Below are 8,979 nucleotides of genomic sequence, written 5' to 3' on the forward strand. Positions count from 1 at the left end.
ATGCAAATTTAGCCACTTCACTGTTACTCCCAACTCCAAATCATTAATAAACAAGTTAAAAAGCATCAGACCGAGTACTGATCCCTGTGGTACCCCACTGCTTACCACCCTCCACTGAGAAAATTGCCCATTTATACTCACTCTCCGTTTCCTGTTAATTAGCCAGTTTTTGATCCACAAGAGGACTTGTCCTTTTGTCCTGTGACTATTGAGCTTACTTAGGAGCCTTTGATGAGGAACTTTCTCAAAAGCTTTCTGGAAGTCAAGGTAAACAACATCTATTGAGTCTCCCTTATCCATATGTTTGTTCATCCCCTCAAAGAAAACTAACAGGTTAGTGAGACAAGATCTTCTCTTACAAAACCCATGCTGAGTCTGCCTCAATAGGTTTTGTTCATCAATGTGCCTACTAATTCTTTCCTTAATAACAGTTTCCACCAACTTACCTGGTATCGACATCAGACTGACTGGCCTGTAATTTCCCAGATCTCCTCTGGAACCCTTTTTAAAGATGGGAGTGACATTAGCTACCTTCCAGTCCTCAGGAACGGAGGCAGATTTTAATGAAAGATTACATATTTTTGTCAGGAGATCCTCAAGTTCACATTTGAGTTCTTTCAGAACTCTTGGATGTATGCCATCTGGGTCTGGTGATTTATCAGTTTTTAAGTTGTCTATCAGTCGTAGGACCTCCTCTCTCATCACCACAATCTGACTCAGGTCTTTCAACACCCCTCCTGAAATCAGCAGTACTGGAGTGGACAAGCACTTCTCATCTTCCACAGTGAAGACAGAAGAAAAAAATGCATTTAGCATCTCAGCCATTTCCCTATCATCCTTGAGTACTCCTTTTACCCCCTGGTCATCCAAGGGCCCCACTGCCTCCCTGGCTGGTTTCCTGCTCCTAATGCATTTGAAGAAAGTTTTATTGTTAGTCTTTATGTTCTTTGCAATATGCTCCTCATATTCCCTTTTTGCTCACCTGATCATAGACTTGCATTTTATTTGCCTCAGCCTGTGTTCCCTTTTATCAACCTCACTGAGACTAGCTTTCCACTGCTTAAAGGAATCCTTCTTACCTTTTACAGCTTCCATTTCTTTGTTTGTTAACCATGCAGACTTTTTTCTACACCTATTTGTGCCTTTCCTAACCTGCAGTTTACATTTTATCTGAGCTTCAAGGATTGTAGTTTTAAATAGTCTCCAAGCTTCCCCAGTGGTTTTGACCTTTTCTACTTTTCCTTTCAGTTTCCTCCTCACATGTCCCCTCGTATCAGAGAAGTTACCCCTTTTAAAGTTAAAAGTGGTTGTGTTAGTCTTTTTGGACAACTTCTTATTTATACAAATGTTGAACTCAATAACATTATGGTCACTGTTCCCAAGTGGTGCAATCACTTTTACATCTCTCACCGGGTCTTGGGCATTACTTAGGGCCAAATCCAGGATCGCCTCTCCCCTGGTAGGTCTTAAAGGTGCTTGGTATTTCTCCCATGCGATTCTGGCAGCCCAGCAAAGAACTGATATTTGTATGAAAAAGAAATATCGAAACGAAACGGTTACTCCGGGGAAGTTCATCCTCCCATCTGCATGACGTCTTGTATGTTCTTCTCATGACATCTAGATTGGAAAAAGAATAAGATTAAACATAATGGAGTGATTATTCTCCTGTAGGATTGAGGCAGCCTGGCCAGTTCCCTCTCTCCCCCTGGGAGGAGGAGGGGAAGGAGCCTCAGCCAATTCTTTACCAGACTCAATAGCACAGGAGAGGCTTACCTATCTATTTCTCCTGAGAGAGTCTGGTAAAGCAAGCTTTGACATGGCAGTAGCAGTAGAACTTGAAAAGGAAGCAGGAAACAGCCAGGTCCTTGCGGGCCAGATTGGAGCCCTCCAAGGGCCTGATCCAACCCCTGGGCCGCATGTTTGACACCCCTGGTCTAATAATTTCTTCTATTGTATGCAAAATATTGAGCCAGATCTGCATTTGCCAACATTAACCAAAAGGTGGGTGACCCCTGATTTATACAGGGCTTACAAGGACTATGATGGGCTGTATCCTTAATTGGTATCCTAAATTGTGCCAAGGTGTGGAGATGGGGTGGGAGGCTGGGAGGATAACCTCTGTTTATGTTCTGTATGTGTTCTGAGCCGATGTTGAAAACTATGCCAGAGTTCCTGATTGCTTAACACTATGCAGCTTTAGGAGTATGTGATGGGACCTGGAAAGTTTTAGGATGCTGACTAAACCCTACTAAACCCTGTTTCTCCCATAGCATGCCCCTGACACCACCACCCCAATTCTGTGCTGGTGTTAGAGGTAAAGCAGTTTAATGCCAATTAGCTTTGTCCATCTCCTTGACATGGGGCCTCATCAGTGCAACGCTGCTTGCTTGCTTGCTTGCTTGCCGAGAAATACAGACTCCAGTGCAACAGCTATGCTCTCTGCAGGGGGGGGGGGGGGATGGAGTTTTCCATCAGCAGGGTGGGCACAGGATACTAACTAGCAGTGCCAGCAATGAACTGTAGATTTGTTCATGGGATCTTGTTTTGTTTGCAATATTAATTCAAAAAGGTGCTGTTTTGTTATTGGGTTATTTTGTATGGTGTTGTTTCATTATTGTTTTGTTGTTATTCTGATATCATAATTCTGTTTTATTATTGTCATTGGTTTCAGTGGAAAACCATCAGCCCTCTCCTCAGGTCTGTACTTTCATGATTTTCCATCCAAATTGGACAAAATGTAGGGGTGTGCAGTATTCCCCTAGCACATTTACAGTCCCAATTTTCAGACAGATAGATGAAGGGGTCCCCTTTTTTGAAGCAATAACATGCACCCAGGTTTAACATTAAAGTCTATGGGAGAACTGGTATAAATGATTCTGAACAGTAACACAGACAGCACTGCAGCCACTTAGCCTGAAGAAGATTAGCATGAGGAAGAGGAAGACTGACATGGCAAGGGCACTTAGTGGAACAAGGAGGGCAAGGGATCTATCTGGGCAGGCAGGGAGCAGTAGGAGGAAAGTGCATAATCATTACTACTGGATTATGTGTGATTTATTTTTATGTATTTATTTTACGTCTTGAACTTGGGTTATACTTGGGATGCTCAGACATACAACACAGACTGAATTACACGAGGCAAATACCAATTTTTAGCAAGAAGTGACATTCACATAAATTGTAATTCCCAAAGAACCACAGCAGCTGCCGAGGGGTATGGTGGGGGATACTGTTAAAAATCAAAAGAGTTTGGTATGAGTAAAGGATAAGTTCATGGTGAATCAACACATAATCACAGTGAGTCACACACTGAAACACTTAATAAAGAAGACTAACAATGAAACAAATAAGATGTGGGGCATTAAATTAAAAATTGGGTTCCAAAGAGCCAGAAGTGACAGGAGGAAGTGGAAATAAAAAGCAAGGAAGCCATGAATCAAATAATATTTAAAGAACTGAAGAAGGCAGGCAGGCTCAAACCAAACACTAGAATGCTTCAGAAAACACTGAGAACACAGAATACAAAGAAGAAAAACTACATGCAAGAAGAAAGCTAAGCTAGCAAGCAGTAAGGAATAATGAGTATAAAATAGAACAGGCACTCTAAGTGCCACAAGAACCAGCAAAAGTTCTCTTCTGCCTGTCTGCCTGTCTCTCTCTGAGAATCCTAGCAACAGATGAGATTTGGTATGTGACATCAGTTTGTATCTGATTCGGAGTCCCACGCCGTATTCTGCAGGATGGGAATACCTCACACATGTATGTAATCCTAGTGGCTAGGCTATGGTTTGCAGTCAACCAACAGAGCTCAGAGCCTCTCTCCCCTTCCCACCTAAGGAACACTATGTGCCCCATGCCTGTATTCAGAAAATGCTGGCAGTTGATGCCTTGTAAAAATGAAACGCTGAATCACATAGAGAGAATAATGAAAGAAACAAAAGAAAATAGGCAAAATTCAAGTTTAGATGTAGAATTTGTTTCATTGTCCTGTTAACTATGATAATACACTTTAGCCAGTAACTTAAGAGGCTTGCTAAATACTTTTTCTTAGCATAATTGTCTATTATAGCCAGTATTTATGCCCTTAACATCTCTCACTGTTGTGTAATAACCAATTATTTTTCATGTTTTCCTGGCCAACATATTTATTTTGCCCCTCTACTTTTATCCATTGCAACAACAAAACCTCTTTCTCTTCTTAAAAATTCTTTTTGTTACCTCATGTGTTTTTTTAAACAAAATATTCCTCTTATGACTATGCTTCCTGTATCCCAAATTGTTGTCCAGGACATTTCCAGAGTAGTGCTCAGGCTAAAATAACCTGTTATGTGTTTATGTAAAGTGCCATCAGGTTGCAGCCAGTTTGGTGTAGTGATTAAGTGCATGGACTCTAATCTGGGAGAACCGGGTTTGATTCCCCACTCCTCCACTTGCACCTGGCTGGATGACCTTGGGCAAGCCCGAGTTCTGTCAGAGCTGTTTTTGAAAAAGAGCAGTTTCTGTCAAGAGCTCTCTCAGCCCCACCTACCTCACAGGGTGTCTGTTGTGGAGAGGGGAAGGGAAAGGAGTTTGTAAGCCACTCTGAGACTCTGAGTGAAGGGTGGGGTATAAATCCAATCTCTTCTTCTTCTTTAGGCACCTCCGCTGAACTCTCAGTAGGCTGGGGGCTGGGTGGTCGGGTCGCTGTGGGTTGGGGTTCTCCCCCATTTCCAAGGGTTGTGGCTCTCAGGCTGGGGCAGGGGTTCTGGGGGTCCCCAGCTTGCTCCTCCCCCACCTTTTGCCCCCGAGGACCCTGTTTGGGACCAGGACACCCATCCAAGTACTGACCCTGGTTAGTTTCCAAGATCTAATGAGACTGAGCTATACTAATTTGCCTCCCTTTCTTGTTCTGTTATAAAACCAATTTAACAATGTAACCCTAAGCGGGTCACCTGAGAAATCAATCCCTGCTCAGTTGCAAACAGAATGCTAGCCACCAGAACAATTCAAGAGGGGCTTGCTCCTAGGAAAGTAGTCATGGGACTGCAGCCTAATAGTGCAATTCTGGAGACACTTTCCTGGGAATAAGTCCCATTGAGTAAACCTATTTTAGGACTGCTCTGTAAATTTCTTATATTTGGCTTTCAAAGTTGTAAGTTTTATCTTGTATTTCTGTATTATTCTTTCCTTTTCATCTATCTTCGAGAAATTATTTCCTTTAACTTTCCTTTTTAGTTCTTACTTCTAACTATGTTAGTTCTCTAAATCCAATAACTGTGCTCTTCATCACATTCAACTGTTTTAGCTTCCTTAGATACATGTTTTAAAAAACAGCATTATGTTTTCTGCCTATTTCAAGAATCCATAAATATAACTGACACCACCATTCCTTCAATATTTGAACACTATTCTTGTACTCCAAAATGTACATTTAATTTTAATATTGCAATTAATTTACATAGTTTTATAGTTGTAATAAATTAATATAAAACCAGTACATTTATATTCATTTCAGTCCAATTCAATTAATTTAAATGTCGATAATTTTTTATTCCAATATTTCAAATAAAATTAATCACCAGGATAAATAATTAAATTCTAATCAAATGTTTCCAACTGAAATCCACTCTAATTCATTCCTTAAATTCATTTAATATTAATTCTACAAATGAATTGTTAACTTCCTTCTTCCTCATTGCCTTGAGATCATTACATTCCTTTAACTTAATCCCACTGTTTTAATTACATCTGTTCAAATCTAACAGTAGATTCTATCTGTTCCAGTCCTTAAAATAAATTCATTCAATATACATCCATCAGAATTCAATCAGTTCCAATATCCCAGATATTATATGCTTTTATTTTTTACAGTAATGTCATTCAATCTCGTGATTGACCAAACACCAGTCAGGACTTTCCTCCTGTTCCTTGATCAAGAAATATTTTATATATATACCTTCCTGATCAAAGTTTCTCATCTTCTTCTCAGCCAAGTTTGGGAATGACAAGGATATTTTTGCCTTTGGCTAATTCAGATGTTTTTAAGGTGAGTGTGTAAGGAAACCACACCTGATGCATGCCAGGATTCGTAGTCCTCCTTCACCTTCATGGATGGAGAAGATATATGCAATGGGAGGCTTTGGTGAACACTTGCTTCCTTGTCATATCCCCGGTCCCTCCAGAAACTAACCTTCTAGCTATGCTGGGGAAGGGAACTCAGCTCTTAAGAATGACAATGTGAGCAGTTCATATTAACAACAGAATTTTAACAAGGCCTTCCTCAAAGACAAAAAAACAGGAACACAATTGGAGCAGTGATTTTACAAGAACTGATAAAATTGGGCAGTTGGAGTGTAAGCTGGCTGCACAAGGACAGTAGCAGGGTGGCAAAAATGAATGGACAGAACAGTTCTTTTCTGCCACATCATAGGAACCTTATACGTTTTGGGTCCCCACTGAGCAGAAGCATGGGATATAAATGAAGTAAAGAAATAAAATAGCTAAAACTTCTATTGTGTCATTCACACACCCCCAAATCTGCAAGAGGAGAGCAAAAGTGAGAATGTATAAAGAAATAACCACCGCATTTGTTTCCAGCCTGTCTGGGGGGGCCTAACTTCCTCTTGAATTCTTCCAGAGGCTAGTGTTCCATTTGCACCTGAGACCATTCAAACCCTGACAATTCCCTGTGATGGGAACTGCTGCAAAGCAATGACTGAAAATGTAGTGAGATACAAGGGCTTTTGTCACTGCTGTTTAGTTTACGCCAATCTGTTGCATGATGGCGCCACACTGTTACAGCTTCACTGAGGCTGAATAGCGACTTTGAATACATGGCCCATCCTGAAGTCTTTGATTCAATGTACTCATGCACATGTATCAGTCAACATCCCCTCACTCGCTCACTCATGTGAACTACCTCCACTGAAAAGTAGTGTGTTTGATGTGCTACAAAAGCTTTGGCTATGATGTTTGATCTGTAGTGTCTTAAAGTCATCGCTTGATATTGCAGTCATCAAATGATAAATGTGTCTGTCTGATCTCACTCCTCGACGCTGTGTTTCAGCTTGACAAATTTTATTCTGAATACAGAGTAAAATAGGAACAAAAGACTAGAACCTTTTCTAACTTCCTCAAACCTGAATGCAACAACAAGGCTTTCAAAAGAGAACTGTATGGTGTGGTTTTGTGGCTTTCTTGGACCATTTGCAACTGATCAGCTAGAGCTATGCAATGGGAAGTGTGTCATCAGATATTTCAAAAAAATAATAGCTTCGGAGTGTGCCTCATTTCCTTCTCTCTTAGAGACCCCCTTACAAAGGCTATTAGGAAATGATTCTGCCACTTGAAAGATACACACTGTTGAACTCCTGTGTCTTCAAAGATCACCCAATGTGCTTTTGTCTTTTCTAATCTCAGCTTTGTTTCAGAAGCCAGGATGCCGAATCAGATAATGAGATATCAAGCTCTAAAAATAGTGTCTATTCTACTTTTATGTCATTTGATATCCCCCAAAGGGGAACTGCTGAATGATTTGCAGGTAACCATCGCTAACTGCTTCACAAATCAGAGCTTCTCAAAATTGAATTTCAGCCAGAATTAAGCCCTTCAGGACTGATATTCTCTCTTGTTGAATATGTGGATCATGGCCTGCTGCTCTGAAAGACTCCTTCCTCCTTTCCTTTGCTAGCAGTATGCCATAGCTCTGATCTCAGAGTCATCTAGCTGCAGGGCTGATCAAGTATGGCAGCCCCGTCTATATTCAGACAGTTTATAGCCCACTTATTTGTCTTTTTGAAGGTGCACGGTATCCATAAAACTCTCCTTCAACACCACATTTCAAATGAATCAACTTTCTTCCTGTCAGCTTTCTTCATTGTCCAGCTTTCACACCCATACATAGTAATAGGGAATACTATGGTATGAATTAACTTGATCTTTATCGCCCATGACACATCCTTACACTTAAAGATCTTCTTTATCTCTTTCATGGCCGGCCTTCCCAGTCTCAAACTCCTTCTGATTTCTTGGTTGTGGTCTCCCTTTTGATTGATGACCGAGCCAAGGAATAGAAAATCTTTAACAATTTCTTCGTTGTCAACCTTAAAGCTGTATAATAAGCTGCCCTGAGCCTGCCCTGGCAGGGAGGGTGGAATCTAATCTCTCCTTATATATAATGGAGTAGTGGTCCCACAACATTCTATGCACTCCAAAATCAGTTGGCTCCGTGATGTGTCAGTCACAAGGTGTCTCTATCCACTGACTGTGTTGCCTGAGTTCTCTCCCACCCACTGCAGCCTAGGCCACTCTTCTCTGATTGGGCCAGCGTTTCAAGGTCATTTGCATATGGAAGCTGACTGGACTTCACTCCATTACGCACCTCAAACTCCCTCCCCCCCACGAGACAGTTGGAACTGTCAGTTGCATATGGGATCTGCTGTATTCTGAGGTAAAATATGTCCTCACTCACAACACATCACTTCCCCTTCAAAAGAAACAAACCCAATAACACAATTATGCCACACCACACAAAAGACAGATCACACCACAAGCAGAATACCACAAGGAAAAAAATGATAGATATGTGGCAGTTGGCTTCAGAGCACGGTGGGGGCAGCTGGTGGGGGGGAGATGGAAAGCTGATCAATGAGGGGGGAATGTAGGTTGATGCTTGGCTGGGAAGTAGATAGGGTTGCCAACTCCAGATGGGAAAATCCTGGAGATTTGAGAGATGGAGCCTGGAGAGGGTGAGGTTTAAGGAGGAGTGGGGCCTCAGACAGGTACAGTGCAATAGACTCTGCCCTCCAAACCAGCCATTCTGTAATGGGGAACCACTGTTGCCAAGAGATGGCATTGATCCGTTCCCCTGGAGAAAATGGTGGACTCTGTGTCCTTATACCCTGCTTAGGTTGCCATGGCAAACTGATTCTGAGTGCCCACGGCCTTGGCACTCTCCCAGAACCTCTTTCTAGTGCTCATTGTATTTATTTCCACAATGGG

This window comes from Gekko japonicus, unplaced genomic scaffold (genome assembly GCF_001447785.1).
Source record: "Gekko japonicus isolate JY-2015 unplaced genomic scaffold, Gekko_japonicus_V1.1 scaffold621, whole genome shotgun sequence".
Taxonomy (NCBI): Eukaryota; Metazoa; Chordata; class Lepidosauria; order Squamata; family Gekkonidae; genus Gekko; species Gekko japonicus.